Source organism: Gorilla gorilla, chromosome 8 (genome assembly GCF_029281585.2).
Source record: "Gorilla gorilla gorilla isolate KB3781 chromosome 8, NHGRI_mGorGor1-v2.1_pri, whole genome shotgun sequence".
NCBI lineage: Eukaryota > Metazoa > Chordata > Mammalia > Primates > Hominidae > Gorilla > Gorilla gorilla.
In genome coordinates this window covers 117,955,997-117,977,120 of record NC_073232.2, presented here as the reverse complement: position 1 = coordinate 117,977,120, position 21,124 = coordinate 117,955,997, and the positions used below count along the sequence as shown (strand labels likewise).

The 21,124-nt window shown below is 39.1% G+C and overlaps 1 pseudogene; it reads right to left on the bottom strand.

Moving 5' to 3' along the window:
- Positions 1–19,864: 19,864 nt before the first annotated feature.
- Positions 19,865–20,718, bottom strand: LOC101124888 (14-3-3 protein zeta/delta-like; annotated as a pseudogene).
- Positions 20,719–21,124: the final 406 nt, after the last annotated feature.

Here is a 21,124-nt window from a genome sequence, read left to right as displayed (position 1 = left end):
ATGTTCTTGTGTTCTCTGACAGACCCTTCTACATACCTCTATTGTGGCATTTATTAAATGCATACAACATATTCTGCATGTCTGTCTCATCCACAGCTGTTGGTCCCTAAAGCACAGAGATCATAGGAGGCCATATACAGAACACCACGGTAATATCTTGAGCTCTGGTTTCAATTGTGTGGACTCAAATATTTGCTCTTTCACTTAATAGCTGTGTACTGTTGAGCAAGCTATTTACTCTCCTCAACTTTTTGTTTCCTCATCTGTAAAACAGAGACAGATATAGTGCCTACTTCATAGGATAGGTGTGAGAACTTCAATGCGATAATGTACAAAGTAGTTAGACTCTGTGACAAAAATGGAGAAGTAAACAAATTTCATTGACTATACATTTGGTGCCAAGCACTATGTTGGTACATAACTGATGCCCACTGTATTTTAGATGGATGAAGAGCTCCGAAATCCCAATTATTTGGACCTATGCTTTTTCAGTCAGCATACTCAAGTTGTAAACCACGCAATTTGTGTATAGTGATGTTTTTACCAGGGCTGATTGTATGTACACATATACACAGGGCATTTATCATTGCCTCTTTTCCTTACTACCTTTCTGCTAGATCTCTGGTCATTGAGGGTTTGCACTCACCCCCTGACTATTCATTGTTTTATTCATACACCTCTCCTGTAGTATTTTGTTCTTCATATGGGGCCTATTCCAGAACAAGGAGGGAAATAATTGTTCATTGGAAAGGAGGAAGAGAGAACAAGAGCTCAAATCTATTAAGTTGTTTAGCTTGACTGTTAAGTTGCAAAGAAGGACAACTACAGCAGCAAGGTCCTTTTAATTTTCTTGTTCTTAGCACTTTATTTCAAAGCAGCATGATGCTCAATCTCTCTAGTTGAGTTAACCAGAGTAAAAACTAACAGTTATCTCCTAGGCATATTAATTCTTGAGTTAAGCCATGCTTTTCTTACCCTTTTCCCCAGTAACACTTGTACGTTTGGCAGCCTCTTTCTCCACTATCTGCTACTGTACCTTGTGGTAACTCAGAGACTTGACCCTACTGGGAACTTCCAGTCTACTTGGAGGTCCTCTGTTGACTTTCCTCCACCTGTCCCTAACACCCACTCAAATTTCTGCCTCCCTTCTAAAATTTAAAGCACACTGTTTGTTTGTTTGTTTCCTTGTATTTTGAGTTTTTACATGTGGTTCACATCTACCCACTGGATGTGAGCTTCCTGAGACAAGAGAGAAACACCACATCTTACTCACATTTTATTTTTCTACGTGATTAGCAAAGTTACTAGAATATGGCAAGTGTTCTCCCCAAAATGTAAGCTATTTTATGTAGGTATTACCTACCATAATAATAGAAGCTAACACCTTTTGAGTGCTTTTTATGTAAACGATGATGTTAAAGACTTTACATATGTATCCTTTCTATTCTTCTCAGTTCTCTGACTCAGTTGCTATTATTATTCTCACATTCTCTTTATTGCAGAAAAGAACCTAGGCAGAGAGAGATTCGGTTAATTTGCCTAATGTCACACAGCGGCTAACTGGTAAAGACAGTGTTTGAGCCAACTCATTATGACTCTGGAGACTGAGTTTTAGCAGAAATAGAACGTTGCTGATCAGAGGGGATGTGTCTTTGGGGAAAATGTATGAAGGTTAAACAAGACACCTGCATCAGGAAATAAAGTATAGCTGTCCTTCAGAGAGCTTAATCCAGAGAGACTACCCCAGCTTAAAGGGGGCAAACAAGCCAAAAAGTCTTCTTCCAAAAGGATGGTGTCTTGCTTGCTATCCCATACTTGTCTTGTTTGGCTTCTAGAATTCACATCACCTAGGAGTTAGTGTGCCGCATCAATAACCTCTAAATGCAGACGCTTTTAAAAATGTCAGTACAAATCACAGCTGTTACATTTATGGAGAGTGCAAAAGAATCACTGCACTTTATATAGAAATAAAAAGTAACAAAATTTATTTCTATTGTTCTCTTTATTGACTAATGAATAGAATGATGAAATGATACCTGTAGGCATCCAAAAGGCCACCACCACGTCGAAACTGATCTTGAGACCTACTGCTTTCACCCGTACACAGTTTAAATCTACAGTCATAACCCACATTTTGTTTTAGAAAAAAGGTGAGAAGACAGTGAAATATCACTGCTGCTGATTTTAGGAAACATGGTATTATTAGTTGTTATTTGGGAGGATTTAATCCCAAATTGTAGCCTTTTCAAGATACTTTACAAGTGAGTGGTTGGCCGACTCCCCCAAGGGCTCTGCACCTATGATATGAAACACTGTAGCAGATATGATAGAAATTAGCCAGCCCAGACTCAAGAAACACTCTATCAGTACTTATGTATTCAGTTCCATGATACAGCTAGAACAGGGCTTGGCACTGCATTAATTAACGAAGTCTGTGAGCCAAGTGCTAGAGTGTTGGTCCACGTGCTTTGCACTATTAATTCAAGAAGGCATTTAGGAATTATTGAGCAGTAGATATCATGCCAGGCATTTATGCTCACAATAACCTTATTGGGTGAGTATGTTTTTAATCTCTGTTTTGCTAATGAGGGATTGAGACTTTGTATCCTTCACGGTTTGGTCAAGAAAACTAAAGACTCTCCAACTAGCCCAAGTAAAACTCTTTTTATACAGGAACTAGAGGCTTGCACGTTTGTTGGGATCTCTTCCTGGATAAGGGAGCTGAAAATCAGAGAAGCTTCCAGTGGAATTCCAAAATCAAGAAACCTGTGCACAGGATCTCATCACCTGTGGCACTAAAGCAGGAATTAAAGGTGTTCGTCCAGGGGAAGATTCACACAACAACAATCACAAGAAAGAGTGGTCAGGGATTTTCACTGTCTGTGTCACCTGTGTGGGTACTTCTCCAGGTACCCTAGGTCATGGTTATGGCATTCTTATCTGCCCATGTTTCTGCCTGCAACCACCACCAGAGAAGAAGTGCTCTCCTTCTCATCCAATGTTTAAATCTCATAAACATAATGGAATCGATCTTAGGACCATATAGGGAAAATGTTTCTGGGTATTGTTGTTACGGATTTTCCCCCTTCTATACAGAAGACAATGTAAAAGGGGCTGATAATGATTCTAAATTGACAACAGAACATCAGAAATGTGCTGGTAAATGTGATGAAGCTTGTCCAACAGCATACAAGTCATTAGTAGCAGGAGTGTCAGGAATGGCACCCACAATGGTCTCACTCCAATGTGTATTCCACTAAATGATTGACATATATTACAAGAAATACAATATAGGAAATATTATATTACTAATATAATACAAGAACATTAGCCTAGGTAGCCATGAAAATCTTCAAAGAATAGAAATAATTTGAGTTGGTCAGTAGAGTTCTTTCTCCCTTTCTTTCTTCTTTCTTTCCTCCTTCCTTCCTTCCTCCTTCCTTCCTCCCTCCCTTCTTCCTTCCATCCTTCCTTTTTCTTTCTTTCTTTCTTTCTTTTGACAGGATTTTGCTCTATTGCCAAGACTGGGGTACACTGGCACAATCATAGCTCACTGTAACCCCCAACTGGTCTCAAGCAATCCTCCTGCCTCAGTCTCCCAAGTAGCTGGGACTATAGGTGCATACACCTAGCTAATTTTATTTTTGTAGAGATGGGGTCTCACTATGTTACCCAGGCTGGTCTTGAACTTCTGGGCTCAAGCAGTTCTCCAACTTTGGCCTCTCAAAGCACCGAGATTACAGGTATGAGCCACCTTGTCTGGCCTCAGTAGGGTTCTAACGGGTAGATGGTAGCACTGTGAATATGCCAAAAGCTTGAAATGACCTGAGCAATCAGAGAGGAGTGTTGGTGCATAACAAATCAATCTGAAGGACTGTAAATCTGAAAGTGCATTTTTGTCACTTCTTGTCTCTGCCTCCAGTTCCCGGCCTACCCTGGGCAGTGAATGAATAATTGCCAAAAAAAAAGACAATGACCTGTAATCAGCCATGTTTAGAAACATCTGGATCCTTCAGGCAGTGACAGTGGACTGAAAGGGCACATGTTATGCTCCTGCCTTCTGTTATCCCTGGCCAAAAAACAAGGTGAGCTGGGGAAAAAGTCCAGGACCAGCGGAAGTTAATGAGTTGCTTCTAATCTCAAAAATTTGTTATTGTGAGGCTGGGGTATTTTGCTCTTTTTTTTTTTCCACACTGGGGTTTTTTTTTTAATCCTATATCTACATAAATATGACAAGATAGAAGAGGAAGGAAACAAAATGATAAGCAAACCAGATATTTAGATGTAAATATGAAACCCACACTTGTTCTGCATTCAAGAGATACAGGATTTGACAATCATTACTTTGAAAACAGCTTTAGCTTGCTGCGGATTTTTTCTCTTCTCTGCCCATTTCCAGCGACAGAGCCATCATGAAGAAGTATGTTCGAAGACATCACATCTATAACCTTTGCCAAAGGCACACACAGTCTTTGGAAGGAAGACTTGTATTTTCCCTGTCACCTTTAATGCTGGATATACCAGCTGAAAGCTGAATTCCAAGTATAAGGTCACTGCACGGAGGGTTCCTAAAGACATAGAGCTTTAAAAGAAATCTTTTCTGAATGTCACTCTCATTTCAGCTCACATTTTCCTGATACAGCACAGATGTACTAATTGGCCTTGCTGTCGACAGAAATAAACAAAACAAAACATTATTTGCCAACATCCCCCATAGAGGCATTCATGCCCATAATAAGCACAGGTCTCAGTTCAGGGTAATTAATTAAGATACACACAGGAAATGTGTAATGCACAATTTCCTTGTTCACATATTGTATGAATGGCCACGTTCATTCTTTAGAAAAGAATCCTGCGCATTTTGTCTCACTTGAGGTTTTGAAAGAGCCTCTTAGAGATCAAAGTATAGGAATCAGGTGGTGAAAATTTATATTTTTCTCCACACTTTGAGAATTTTGCTTTTTATTATTTTATAATTTACATTTCACAACACTCCCTTAAATAATGCCCACTCTCCTCTTGCAGTAATCATAACAAGGCCTGCTGTCTTAAACTGGTGGCCTACTGACCACATCTATCTGACAGATGGGTCTCAGAATTTTAAGCAAAAATAGCAAATTGGCTTCTTGCAACTAAAAATTTCACCAAAATTCAGATGATTTGCAATAATAGTAGGCCTCTGTCCTTGCATAGAAACTGGCTGAAATTAAGTCACTTCCACTTCCCTTTAATGAAGCAGACCCTTCAATATAGCATCTTCTTAGCCCTGTTCACTTTCCTGTGTTCCTCACAGTGTAGCTCACAGAGCCGCAGGTCAGCATCCCCTGGAAGTTTATTACAAATGCAAATTCAGGGCTGGGCGCCGTGGCTCACGCCTGTAATCCTAGCACTTTGGGAGGCCGAGGCAGATGGATCATGAGGTCAGGAGATTGAGACCATCCTGGCCAACATGGTGAAACCCCGTCTCTATTAAAAATACAAAAATTAGCTGGGTGTGGTGGTGCACACCTGTAGTCCCCACTACTCGGGAGGCTGAGGCAGGAGAATTGCTTGAACCTGGGAGGTGGAGGTTGCAATGAGCCGAGATCATGCCACTGCACCCTATGCTGGCAACAAAGCAAGACTCCGTCACCCCCACCAAAAAAAAAAAAAAAAAAAAAAAAAGAAATGCAAATTCACTGGCCCCACTCCAAACAATTCAATCAGAATATCCAGGGAAGAGGCCCAGCAATCTGAGTTTTAATAAGATCCCAGGTGATTCATACGAATATTAGAGTTTGACAAATCCTGCTCTCTACTAATCCACTTACCTGCCCAACTTTGCTTGGCATTTAGATTTATGCCACTAACCTGGGCCCAGCAAACACTGTTATTTCCCTAGGTTTCCATTACCTTAGGAATCTCATGAGAAGAGCAAAACCAAAAACACTGGTCTTTATCTACAGTAGGTTAATTATAATTGATGCAATTTTCTTTTCCCCAGCCTGGATTACATTGCAAGCACCCAGTTGCTTTGCGACTTGCCAGAAAATGTGGACTTAGTGATAGTGGGTGAGTAAAAGCTATTGAAACCTTTGGTTATTAGTCAGTGAGGTATCCCTGATTTGTTTTGCTTTGCAGGATCACTGAAAACTGCCAGATTTATTTCTTTGTTTTCTGGAGCTCAGTTATTTTGCCACTCAGATTTTATCTCCTCCCCAAGGGCAGCAAACTGTCTTCAGGCTACAGCAAAAAAGAAGGCAAAGCAGAGTGGTCTTGTGTCTTCCCCAACCATGTTTAATCGCACAAGGTCCTCTGGCTAGAGCCATGTCCCTACACTACAGTATAAAATTAGACCTCTCCCAGCAGTGGCAGAAGCTTAGCATCCTTCAATCACCATTCAAAGCTAGATCTTCTCTGCCCTAAAAAAGCAGTTTTAAATGGCAGCCCCACTGAGTAACATCATAGCTGATAATAGCTCTGTTAGATGCTATGTAAAGCATCTTGGCTAAACTCTTCATTACCATTTGAAAACATCAGATGCTTTAGAATTGCTTCAGGTCTTTAAAAATCCCAGCTTCTACTCCTGGCAGGACTAAGAGATTTAGTAAGCCGGAGTCTTGCCTCAGCCCAGAGATTCAAAATCACTATGCCATGTAATGGTAGTTCACATCTCTTTTTAGATCACCCAAAGCTGAATAGTCTAATTGTTCACGCTCAATTTATTTGTGCTCTCGGTTGCATTCACATGGGCAGCGTGGACAGTCTAAAGGGGGAGCAGAGTGTAAAAAGCATTCAAATTAGCAACTGGTAGTTACAGTAATTGAGGAATCAGCCTCGAGGTTAAGGTATTGATTCATTTTGATGATATTACATATGCTGTGAAATTTTCTGATAGTTAAACCATCACTGATATCTACTGAGGTAATAATACACACTTAATAATATTTCACTCAACACCACAGATTTGAAAATGCATTTCAAAATTGCACTTTCTAGCTCTGCCATAAATTAGCATACAGGGATTCTGTGGACACTGGCATCAGCTCAGAATTTCAGAATTTTAGAAAACATCCCCAGCTTCAGCAGAGCCGGTGAGGTTTTCCTATCAATAACTTCAGAATGAAAAAAAAAAAAAAATCTGCCTCCTTGTCTCTTTGCATCCAAATGGAACTTAAAATACAGTCACTCTTCTCAGGATCCAGGCCAGAACTGCCACCGTCATCTCTGTGCTTGACAGTAAAAGAAACACAGGAAAACCACAGGGTGCCTCTAGGTACTCAGCACTGGAAATTGGCTTTGCTAATAAAGAGAAAGTATCACCTACAGCAGCTACTGGTATTTGTCCCTAAATGAGTGAGAATACTCGCCTCCTGGGACTACTGGGGAAGGATGCTGCAAAGGACTCAGAATTGGAGGAAAAGCAACTGAGAATATATTCTCTGCGGCTCTATCTTGAAATGTTTGTCAGCACAACTGAGAGTCCGTCTTAGAGCACAGGGGCTTCAGAGAGCAAACGAAATGGTGTCTAACTTGTGTTAGGTGGAGTCCAAACTGTTTACTCCAGCATTCAATGCCTACCAGTTCTGGTCTCTCCCTCTAACTTTGTCTCCTATGGCTCTGCAGCAGGGACCGTGTGCCCTACCCATCTCCTAGGGACAAACTGTGCCTGTCTGCCTATCTGTCTGCAGAGCATACTCACAGACTCAGCCCCTACCTGGAGTTCTCCCACTTTGTTTATGCATCTGAGGCTTTCCTTTCTAAGACTAACTCTGTCCCATGTTCCTTCTCCAGAAATCTTTTCCTACAGCCCCAGGCCTCCCTCCTTCCTTTCATCCCTCTGCTGAGCTGGATCACACAGGCGTATGGTGGGTCCTACATAGCCAGTCGCCTTGCTTTCCTTTGCAGGATACATACTCAGTGAGCACTTGTTCTGGAGGAGACGTACCTTTTACTTCTATTATTTGTTCTTGTTGTTTATGTGGCAGGTAGAAGACCTCTGCATATCATACACTGGCTTGGCACTTTCACTCACCATTTTGAAGGCAGCAACATTTCTTCTCACTAATATTACTAAAAACCATGAATACAGGGAGGGGAGTGGGAGGCAGGTGGTATGTGTAATGCAGTTCTCCTGGGACTTAGCAATATGTATGCGGTGGAGGGTGGGGAGAGCTCAGCCGTCTGAGTCAGTGCAAGCTTAATAAATCAGGGAGCTGAGAATAAATCAGGGAGTGTTTGGGGAACTCCACCAAACATTCATCCTTCTGAATATGATCTAAGCCAGGCCAAGGAGGGTAAGGGAGCTTATTCACAAAAGCAAGCTTAAAATCTCCATGTTTTGAATAAATTCCAGCATTGATTATTTATTAATTCCACAAATATTTGTTGAGCATTTATTCTATGAAAAGAGCTGTTCTGAGTGCAGGAGTTGGGGTAATTCGCAAGGCAAACACTTTCCCTGTCCTCATATACCATGCATACCAGTAGCAACAATACTCCATAAGGGTGGTAGAGGGATTCAGTTTCTTCTCTGTCTCTAGGATTTAGGTTTGGAGATGGGTTTTGCAGGATGCATAGGAGTCTTTGAGGAGAGAACAGCATACACAAAAGCATAAAATTTTAAAGCCATGTGGCTTAATTGGGAAAATGCAAATAGAGGTTCAAAGACAAGAGCAGATGCTGGAATGGCCAGGACCCTTTTCACAGAGAGCCTCAAATTCCCACTAAGCCAGAGCACTTAGAATCACAGTAATAACAGGAACATAGAGTTGTTGTAGCCTTTTTCTTCTCCTCTGAATTAAAGCACAAAATAAATTTTAAAATAATCTTATTCTTCTGCAATGTCCACTCTGGCTTCAGAGGTAGCAGATAGTAGGTTGCATACGTTGAAAAAACACAGAGAGCTCATAGCTCCTCTTTTTTCTGGATCACTTTCCAGGTCTCCTTCAGGGTCCAGTACATAGTAATAAGGTTTTTGCCAGATTATCTAAAAGTAGACACAGCTGATGCATAGAAAGGAAGAAAAAAGAATAATCAAATGCCCCAGCAGCTCATACCCATTTTACTGTGATGCTCTCCCCTTCCTAATGGGGAGACCTTAGCTGGAGAAGTGGCTCCCACATTTCCTCTGATCACCATCAGTACATCTTTATGTTCTGGATAAAATACATCCTTTATCTCATTAAATTCATGTGCTCAATGGTTATTAAAATGGTGCACCAATACAGTAACTTTGTTTGAGGTAGTGTGCTGGGTAAATATTTTATTTTCTGATGAGTGCTTGAGTTTTATTTGCCAGCATTAAAACTGGGGCAGAGTGACTGGAGATACAAATAGAGATATTTACCAGCACAAGGAGATGATACACAGATGTTAATGAAAGCTCTGGGGGTAGTTTTCTGGGCTGTTGAATGTAATTTCTCACATCCCCAAATGGCTGTAATAGGGGAACACCCTGAAAAGAATTCTCTAATGTTTGTGCATATGCAGCAGAGGATCATTGGGAAGTTAATGTGCTATGCAAGGCAGATATTCATTCATTCATTTATTTGGTATGGTGTAAGGCATGGAACTGAACGCTGGATCTTTTGTGCGTCTCTGTCTGTCCATTTGGTTTCCTTACCCCAAATCCCCATTTCTGCCAAGTTAGCTTCCCTTTGAAGGTCAAGGCTAAAGCTCTTATTTTACCTCCTCTTAGCACCTTTCCAAACCTCCTGGACTGACTCATCTCCACTCATAGAGAACCATAGACACACTTCTGTTAGAATAATTTGCACATTTATTAACTCTTTGTTTATGTCCTTGTGTAGTTCACTGGATTATGGTTGCTTAAAAGCAGAAAGCATGCTTATTCTTCATTGTATTTACTTCATAACCCCTTTCCAATGTGCCCTGTATTTAGCAAAGAGATCACCATGTGTTAATCTACCCTCTCATTATTCCTGGTACCAAATATGTGTTTATTGGATGAAAAATCAGTCAGCGAGGCAGGAGATCTTGGCTGACTCTACAAAAGACACCTGACCTTTTCTGTACTTTTTAAGAGCTTTATGGGCTAGCAGTCATTTATGTGTTCACTCATTTTATAAGCATTTAATATGTCCTTAACATGAGCAGGACACTAGGAAGATGCAAGCATCTACTCTCAAACTCCCTGGAATCCTGGAGGAAGTAGTAGGAGCCATTGCCAAACAAATACAAATGTATGTTGTTGAAACTGTAGCTAGAAAATTTTGAGAAAATACCAAGTAAGGTCATGATCAAGACAGTATAATTTTGCTTCTAACTTCTTAGGACTACCTATGATTCTAGAAAATGGTTAGTTGTTCCTTGCAGGCACAAGACACAGAATATATAATGTACAGCTATTGACCTTTGTCCATTCCCAAATCCAAATTCCAGCACCAAGATGATAATTTTTGTATGGAGGAGAACCTAGCCCAGCAAAATCTCAATTGTTCACTTGATGCTGAAGATAAGACTCCAACCAATGATCTGATCCTAATCAGTAGTCAGATCTATACCTCTGAGACTCATGCATCTGTTTGTGTATTTACCTGGGACACTTCTTTAATATAAACCATATTTCCTCCACCCAGTGCACATTAGATGGGTTCAGTCTTCTGGAAACTTCCTGTGCCTGAGAATGGAAGTCTCTTACAATAAAGATTGCAGCTCTTGTCTCCATAAAGAGCCTCATGCACTGTGTCGATCCTCTCCATTTCTAGATACTGTTCATTACACATGCCACATAGTCTCTTGAAATAATTTGGTACAAACACCATGGCTATTATCTAAAAAGGAAAAGAGAACACAGTAATTGATAACACAACCCTAAGAAAATTAATTATCCCCCTTTCTGATTTTCACTTAGAGCAAAGTACACAGTAACATTGCAGTCTATCCGCTGCCCCAACCTACTCCAGCAACTCTTTACTGAATGAGCAATTAGATGAACTATATATTGCATGCCAAGCAAACCCTGCCATGATAAAAGAACTTGTTTCATGTTATCTTTTCTTTTGTATGCCAAAGATTAGAAAATACAAATTCAAGTGACTGAATTATCTGCAGTACAAATTGCTGATAATTTTTTAACATGCCCTTGACTGCATACAAGAAGGAGAAGTGTAAAGAGGCTAGAAATGAGTGCCTTATCACAAAAACCCATCTGTGTGTTTCATGCAAGAAAAATAAGATGACATGATTTTGAAAATAGACTGATGAGAGGCCTAGACTTAATTTGGGGTTTGAAAGTAGAGAAAATGTCAAATCATCTCTAACAAAGGTCGACCGAAAGAGCAAGCATGCAGAAATGCCTGCCTTCTGGCTTTCTCAAGGGAGAGTCTTCATCATTGTAATCTGCTTGGATTCTTGGGGGAAAAAAATAGAAGAAGAAGAACAATACTGGATCAAAGCAATGGGTGCTCTGTGACAGGAATGCACTTCCAGACCGAAATGTGTAACTATCTCTGCCACTTTGTTTTGCTTTTGCATATATTGAGACAGAAATGCCCGGAAGACCAGCCTTTGGAACAGTCTAAACAAGTATAAAAAGGATGTCCATCCTTTCATTTTTCTCATAGTCTCTTCAGTTGGGAAAGTCCTTATCTTCAACACCATGCAGAGCATCCCCGCCTGCTCCCGGCCACCTAGAAGCCCAAACATGATTTTGGCATGTCACATGTAGGTCAGCTCTGTCCTCACTCCTCACCATCTCATAAGGTCCTCAGCTCTCTTTTGCTGTATTTGTCATTTTCTTATTTTATTCCCTTATCCCTCTATCTAGTTCCCTTATCCCTCCATCTGACTTTTCAACTAGTTTTTTGCTCCCATCAAACCGCCTTAGCAATAGCCCTTGAAATGAAATGTTAAAGTTATAGTTTAAATATAATAATTTAATGATAATCTTTGAATGATAAGGACCTCCTTTTTCTGCTATTACTACTTAAAGTCATGCCTAATATTCCGAATGTTAATCATTTTGCAATTCTTGCAAAATTTAATGCAAGAGAGGTTGCAAACTTTTGGTGCATGGAAGTGAGAGAATGAATAAGTGGTTTGGCACGGTTTAATTTTGACTGTGGAGTAAAGAGAAGAACCACTCAATTAATCTCTGGAAAACAAAGATTATCATGTGTGATGAAGAATTAATATTAGGGGACAGATATAACACCTTATATATTACTTACTTTAGTCCTTACATATTTTGCAAATGAGGAAAGTTCAGAGACAGGTCCAGTAATTTGCCCAAGAGCATATTTGTAGCAAATGGCCGAACCAGGATTCAAATTATTTGTCTGCATTGTTGATAGATGTCTATATAATATGAATTCAGTAGGAAAGGAGGAAGGGTAAGAAAGGGGGTTCAGAAGGAATTCATGCCCCATCTATATACATCCCCTACAAACTCTCCAAAAAGACTTGAAATTCCAGAATAGAAGTTTCAATTCCTTTGGTTAAAATATTGTGCTGTTAAAAAGCAAATAAAAGCGATGTTGGAAAGATTAACTTTCAGCTCTCTGTCATTGTCACATTCATGACAGTTACCTTTGGAACTCTTCCTGAAAGTTGACTTTAATAATCAAAAGAGCCGGTGTGCCAGAAAGAGCTAGTACCCTATATAAACAGCCTCAGGCTTAGGGCTGAGGTGGGATCTGCTTTAGTATTTTGGTCCTGGCACTGTGTAATGTATGCCTTTCCTAGATGTTCCAAAGGAAGTGGCCATAACTTAAGAAAATCTAATTTGAAAAAGAATTAGAGAAGGGTAATCATTGAAACACCTCTGCCCTGATTCAGTATATAATTTAACACTAATTTTCCACTCCTAAGGAGATGTTTATGCCATCTGTTTCGTGCTGTCTACACAGCCAGCTTCACAGTAGTTTATTCTTGGTCTCTTTGAATATACTGCATTTCTTGAGGGTTATTAACAAAAAGGCTTTTTGCTTTCAGATATGGCTCCTGGTTCATAACAATTCAAGAGCAAACAGATTGATGCTATAGAGTTTAAAGAGGTGCCCATCCTAGAACCAAACAAGGACCAACCAAAGATCATAAAGAAGGTCTACAGATTTTAAATAGCTATTCTTGGAAATAAAAAGAAAAAAAAAACAGAGGAAGGGAGGAAAGAAAGAAGGGAAGAAAGGAGGGAAGGGAGCAAGGGAGGGAGGCAGGAAGGAAAGGAAAAGTTTATCTTAAAACTCTGTCTTTTGTTCTGTACATTGTCTTTGCCAGCCTATTTCTAGAGACTTCAAACAATACTATCTACATAGCCCATATAACTGAGCTGAGCTGAAAGCTACCTCAAGCTCCATGTTTTTTGTTTGTTTTGTTTTGTTTTGTTTTTGAGATGAAATCTCACTCTTGTCACCCAGGCTACAGTGCAATGACGCGATTTCAGCTCACTGCAACCTCCGCCTCGCGGGTTCAAACGATTCTCCTGCCTCAGCTTCCCAGTAGCTGGGATTACAGGTGCCTGCCACCACACCTGGCTAATTTTTGTATTTTTAGTAGAGACGGGATTTCACCATGTTGTCCAGGCTGGTCTCGAACTCCTGACCTCAGGCTATCTGCCTGCCTCGGCCTCCCAAGGTGCTGGGATTACAGGCATGAGCCACCATGCCCGGCGAAGCTCCATGTTTTTATTGGGAGCTTTTATTTTCTTGTGTACTATCATCAACTTAATGACACAAACAAAATTTGCTCCCCAATACCAAAGCAGTGGGTTTTGTCTTTGTTAGACCTCTAATACCCCAAACTTATTTCCAAATTGGCTGTTGCCTGCAAAGAAACAGAGAAGAGTTAAACATAATGAATGACCAATAAATGTCAACTATGATGATGATGATTGATAATGATAATGATGATTGAGATCATTTATGCTAATGAATATTTAAAAGACATAATTTATATCATGTGACTGTTATAATTTCCATTTCTGCATGTACCTTTTTGTCTACTTAATTTTAAAGTCATTGCACAAGTATGCATTTGGGTACATACACATAGTCTACAGTTTTGAAATTTTTCATTTAATATGATCCAAGGAACCTAAAATTTATCATTTAAAAAATTTCCATTTGTCATTTCTACTTTTCTACCCCCAGGAGAGAAGTAAATAATGCTTCTTTAAAGACGGTATTCCCCAACTCACTCATAACTCACCCAGGGCTCCTTCCATTGCAACCCAAAAGCCTCCCAGAATAGCACTGCTTTCATTCTTGGGAACCTCAAACCTATGAGGATGATGGACAGAATTTTAGTTCTCCATCCTAGGAGAGTTGGCAGAAACCACATTCCTGTAACAAGTCAGAGCCTCAGAGAAGAACAGCATTGTCAATATTTAGTCTCAATACTCAATACTTGGTCAGCTTGTGTTGACTTAAGGGTCTGGGAGTATGCTTGGGGAACTTCATGTCCTCTTTTTAAGAAAAAGGTATTATTTGGAGCTATTAAGTAGTTTCAGAACACAAATTATAAAAGTCAGCTACCCTATGTGTTGCATTGGTTTTTTTTTTGTTTTTTTTTGTTTGTTTGTTTGTTTGTTTTTTAGTATTTGCAAAAGTCAATAGGGAAACATACCAAACAAGGTACCTCACATCTTTCTCTGTATCTACAGATCTTCTTATTATGGTGTACATGACAGACACCTAATACGTTATGTCCAATAATCAATTAATGAGATGCTATCCCTAAGAAATCTCATGAGCTAGTGACATCAGATGTTCAAGAGGGATAGAAAGATAAATAAAGGTATGTTTGTGGTGAACATGGACTTCGAACCCATTGCCAAATCTTCAGAGTGAGTGAAAATGAAGTTTATTGAGAAACAGAGTTCATGCACTTTAGACGCTTGGATCCATGTAGCATCCTATAAATCAGAACAGTGGTGGGATTTTAAGTTAATTAGGGCGTGATCAAGAGTACTCAAAGAAAGTTTACAAAGACCACCTGCTTGAGGTGCATATGATAAATCTGGGAAAATCCTCCCAGTAGAGGGGGCTATAGGCTTATCAGTTGTACCCGTCACAACATGCAAACAGGGCAAATCTTAAGATTCCATCTATCTGTATATCCCTAGGACATTCTTGCTATAGCAAGATACATATCAAATATATCTATCCTGTATCAAATACACACATATCTATTTATCTATTCATCTACTTATCAATACTTTTATCATCATCATCACAATATAGAAATTGGGGCTTGGGTGTGGAGAGTAAACAAAAGGAAGGTTGTATTTAACTCCAGGAAATGATAAGGGGGAAAAGTAAGGAACTGGAAAGAAATATTTTATATAGTTTTCCAAACTTGAAAAATTCTGAACGTTTACAGGAAGATGAAAAATCCCTGGAGTCATTTATGACAACATAGATAGAATTGGAGGACATTAGGCTAAGTGAAATAAGCTAAACACATAAAGACAAATACTGAATGTTCTTACTGACATGTGGAGTCTAAAACAATTGAACTCATAGAAACAAATAGGGAAGAGGTGTTTACCTGAGACTGGATGGTGGAGGATTGGCGAGATGATAACAAAGGGTACAAAGCCCTAGATAGGAAGAATGAGTTTGTTTTTGGTTTTTGTTGTTGTGGTTTGTTTGTTTTTTGAGATCTATTGCACAGTGTGGTGAATATAGCTAATCATTGAATACTGCATATTTCAATATAGCTAAGAGAGTAAACCACAAATGTTTTTTATCACAAAAAATGCCAAATATTTGAGGTGATGAATAGGTTAATTAGCTTGATTTAAACATTCCACATTGCATTCAAAAATCATTACATTGATTTTTACCCCATAAATATATACAACTATAATTCGTCAATATATCATTTTTAAAAATCATTAGAATCCATTTTCTTGGTCCTTGTGGGATTGATAACAAGCTCATGTTGCACATGGAAAGTTCTGACTTACTAGGATCATGATTCCTGAGGTCAAGGTGGAGTGGGATGGTGGCTAATATGCATATCTATTTCCAAGAATCTGGCACTAGCAAGCACTATTCAGGTTGTTTGGAAGCTAGTACAAAGGACCCCTGTGGAAAATGTTAAGGCTGAGGAAGAAAGAACCCAGTACCTAGGAATCCTGACTCTAAAGAAATAAGGAGACAAAAGAGACTTATCCAGAAAAGTGATCGGCAAGGTACTTGAAGAAAGCTCTAAAGCTGATTGTTAGTGGGACAGATATAGTTAGTTGTAACAATCAATTGTTTTCTGATCCACATGCAATGACCTGTTGATCCCAGTTCACCAAAGATGGAAAAAAAAAAAAAAACCAGTAAATCTAACTCATAGGAAAGTCATTAATAATGACAGCAATGATAGAAAATTGTCCCTTTCTTCTCCTGTCAAGTAGGATAGGGTGCTATAGCCATCAAGGCCCCAGGGTTCAGCATGACTAGGATTTGAAGACAGGGCATAACTATTGTGCTAGAGGCTTGAGGTGCAGGAAAGAATAAGGTCAGGAGGTGTCACAATGGAAACAGATAAGCAGCTCTAATTGGACCGTTTTAACGGCTCCCAAGAAGATTGTGTAAGGGTCCAGCAATCTCCCATTGCAAGAGAGAATTTTAAAGTCCTGGTAATTCCAGTGGTGGTAGCTCAGAGCCAAACAGATTCCTATCACCCTCAGTTTTATTATTCATACTAAAAATAAAAATACTTCAAGCTACATCTATCTAAAATAAAATAAACAAAAAGTAATAAACTGGCTTGTTGCAGGTTCATGGGTTGCCTCTGCCAGCGAAGACATATTGTCAATTTACTCTGTAAACTTTCCACAGGCGAAGTGGCTATTTGAAAATATTTTCAGTGGGTTGTTCATAACAGAATAGCAGAAATGTGAGATTTGCAGTGACCTTTTCATATGCCTTTAAGAGATTTTTTTGAATTGATCAAGTAAAAAAATGGAAAACTTGCTGTTTAATTCAACGTCACTGCTTTCACTGAGTATGATATCCACCCCCTTCTTGCTCCCTGCCCCCAGTGTAACAACAGATTTCATTACACCCATTTTAATAAATGGCCAGCATTTCACAATATACATTTATATTATCTTAAACCTGTAATCCCTTAAATATTTGGAGCATAATAAGTTCATGCAAGAGATAAAATAATTTTAGAGCTAATGTAGACTTTAGGAAACATACAGTTAATGCAACCATTTATAGATTTAAAAAATAGGCTAAGGGATATTATTCAACTTTCCTAAAGTGATTCAGCAGAGCCAGAAGTACATTTTAATCTTTTAATTCCAAGTCTCCTATTTTTTTTCTCCATTGCACTTTTATTTGAATGTAATATTTGGGACAATTATCCAAAAGGGCCAATAGTCCCCAGTTTAATCTGCGGTCATAATAAAACAAGCAACAAAACAGTGTTTGGGATTTCAGTGTCTCACCCTTATCATCAAGACTCACTACCTCCCATCATCAATATTTATTGAGCATTTACGGTGTACTAGGCACAATAGAACATACAGAAAACATTGTCCCTGCTCTTGAGGAGCTTACATCCTAAAAGAAAAAACACACCTTTTAAAATGGCATTTTTGTCTGGTGTTTTCTGCAGAGTACTGAGGAAATATTTTGTAAAGTGAGCTTTGGGTGTAACTTAGCCCCATCATTATTTAGAGAATAGAGGGAGAGAAAGAGGAAGGATTTTATAGGCAGACAATGACAGACAATTCAGGGTAGGTAGGGTTTTAAAAGGAGATAAACACACTAAGGAGAGATTTGCTGCAGTAAACAGGATGAGGGAAGTAGTTTGTGGGATGCGAGCAAAGGAAGCAGGGTGTCTTAGATATTGAGTAGAGCCAGAAAGATCATGCAGCCTTTTTCCAAGTACGTGGCCACCAAGTAGGAATGGCTGGTGACAAGACAGAACGCTAAAAAAGGAAGGTAATCTTGTGCCCTTGACACATAGAAAGAACAAGGGACCAAAATTGAAGGCAAGCTATAAGAGTATCAAGAAACTCTTAGAAACCAAAAAGTGATTTGGAAGCACAAAATATAGTTAATGCTACCCAATGTCATGATAGGCCAAGAACACTGTGGATTCCTAAGTTAGAAAATGCCATATACCAAAATTTTAAATGGAACATATTCCTTTTTTTTTTTTTTCCCAATCAATCTCCCCCTCTCCCAGAAAAAATAGGAGCTTATTTTTTTCAGGGTGGGGAGGAAGAGAGGGGATCATGGAACATGATTGGAAACAGTAGTGATATTAGTAGTATTTTTGTTGTTATGATAAACTTTGAGAGGGGATCTTGGGACATGGTTGCAAACAGCAGTGATATTAGTAGCATTTTTGTTGTTATGATAAACTTTGTGTTTAAACTTGGAAAAGACCATTAGCTGCCAAGAGGGAATAAGGAATAAATTTCAAAAAATGTACAATTTCCTTTAGAGAAGTTTCAGAACCAAAAGACTAAGTTACATGAAAAGCTGTGGAAAAAGTAGTTGAAAAGTCCATTCACAAAACTTTTATTCCAGTTACATGAATTTAATACATGTGTTCTTAACAATTATGCGTGGATTGTTCATGAAAATTTCATAAGACATTAAACCAAGCTGGCCATCATTTCAAGTTATTTCCCTGTTAACTATTTTTACAGCACAGGCATGTTAGGCAAGTATCAAAAAAAAAAAAAATCACAAAAGCAAAAAACCTTAAAAAAAGCTAAATACATGGGTTTTTATTTTACTGCTGTGCTTGATATACATGAAGTAACGAATATCAAGCAATTCATTTTTCCTGCATCTTTACTTTTTCATTTGTTCTTAGGTTGCCTAAAACATTTAAATACAAATAAAATAAATGTAGCAAAAATAATGAAAGCTAACAGCAGGTAACTTTACAAATAATGAAATGTGAACCATTTCTGCCCTTATCCAGAGTAAAATGGGTCACAACTTTGTCTAAAGGAACACTTCTGCAGCTGTAGTCAAAGGTGTGCACAGTGAGATTAAGTATTCCACAGATATGCATGGTTTAACATGCGGTATCCATGGGATATCTGTTTCTACCACAGCCTTGTAAGTGCTCCAAACCTTAAAGTACCCACAATTGCTACACCTGTGACTGGAACCAATGATCCCTTTTATTCCCCACCAGGACAAACCAATATGTAGACAGTTTTCTTTGCTTAGATATGGACGCAGTTTTAACACTCGCCCTTGTGAAGCCACAATGTACCGAAAGTACTATAGCAAACATTTACAACTTGTATAAAAATTCCACATCCCCATATTGGCCACCTCAAGATGAAAACAGATAACTCCCTAAATGTTAACTGGCTCTACTCCCCTAATATATATATATATATATATATATATATATATATACACACACACACACATATATACATATATATGTGTATATATGTATATATGTGTGTGTGTATATATATGTGTATATATGTGTGTATGTGTATATGTGTGTGTATATATATACACACACACATATATATACATATATATATATATTTTGTGAGCGTGTGTGTGTGTGAGACGAAGTCTCACTCTTGTCTCCCAGGCTGAGTGCAATGGCGCGATCTTGGCTCACTGCAACATCTGCCTCCCAGGTTCAAGCGATTCTCCTGCCTCAGCCTCCTGAGTAGCTGGGATTATAGGCGCCTGCCACCATGTCCAGCAAATTTTTGTATTTTTATTAGAGAAGGGGTTTCACCATGTTGGCCAGGCTGGTCTCAAACTCCTGACCTCAGGTGATCTGCCCTCCTTGGCCTCCCAAAGTGCTGGGATTACAAACATGAGTCACTGTGCCCGGCCACTACTCCCCTAATATTAAACATAAAAACCACATGGGAAATATAGAAATTCAAATAGAAGTAACACAAATCTGCCATAAATTGTAAACAAAAAACCATTTGTGGGACACCATGGATGACAAATGGTCTACTGTGTAAATTTTAGAAAGAGGAAGACAAAAGTTGGAAGGCCGGTTAATTTTCCCCTCTTTCTCCTGCTTCAGCTTTGTCTCCTTGGGCATCCAATGTCCACAATGTCAAGTTGTCTCTCGGTAATTGCATTATTAGCGTGCTGTCTTTGTATGACTCTTCACTTAATGTATCAAGTTCAGCAATGGCTTCATCAAAAGCCATCTTTGCAAGAGAGCAGACTTTATCTGGGGAGTTCAGAATCTCATAATAGAACAAGAGAAGTTAAGGGCCAGACCCAGTCTGACAGTATGTGTTGGTTGCATTTCCTTTTTGCTGATTTCAAAAGCTTCTTGGTATGCTTGTTGTGACTGACCCACAATCCCTTTCTTGCCATCACCAGCGGCAACCTCAGCCAAGTAACGGTAGTAATCTTCTTTCAGTTTCAAATAGAAGACTTTGCTCTCTGCTTGTGAAGCATTGGAGATCAAGAACTTTTCCAAAAGAGATAGTGCATCATTGGAGATATATCTTAGCTCCATCTCAATTTTCTCTCTGTATTCTCGAGCCATCTGCTGTTTTTTCTCAACACCTTCCGTCTTTTGTTCAATACTTGAGATGACCCTCCAAGATGACCTACGGGCTCCTACATTTTTATAAGCAACTGAGAGAAGATTCCTCTCCTCATTGGATAATTCAGCTCCTTGCTCAGTTACAGACTTCATGCAGGCTGCCATGTTATCATATTGCTCAGCCTGCTCAGCCAGTTTGGCCTTCTGAACCAGCTCATTTTTTTCCATGACTGGATGTTCTGTGTCCAGAGTGGGTGGTGGCAGCAGATGGACAGGGGTACAGCAGTCTCTGGACGGTGGTGGCAGCAGCGGTGAGGCTGAGACTGTGTCCCCAAGTCTTCTTTTATGGTTAATGTAAGTTTTATCTAAATAAAAAAAAAAGCAGGAATAATAATAGTAATGATTCCAAGCTTCTGATCACTCCATTTTATTTTAAATGCTTTCAGAAATTTAATTTCTTAAAGCAAATGTTTTAATCATAGGCTAAATTTCTGGTTCTTGGGTAAAATTCATTCAGATATGACTGCGGCTCTGTCAAGGTATTGAATGGCTTGAGCGGAGATTGCTTGAATTTTTTGAGACCAGCAAACAGAAAGAAAAGTAGTCAAACAATTTGGATTATTCAAAAAAAAAGTTAGGCTTTGCAGATGCCAACACTGCC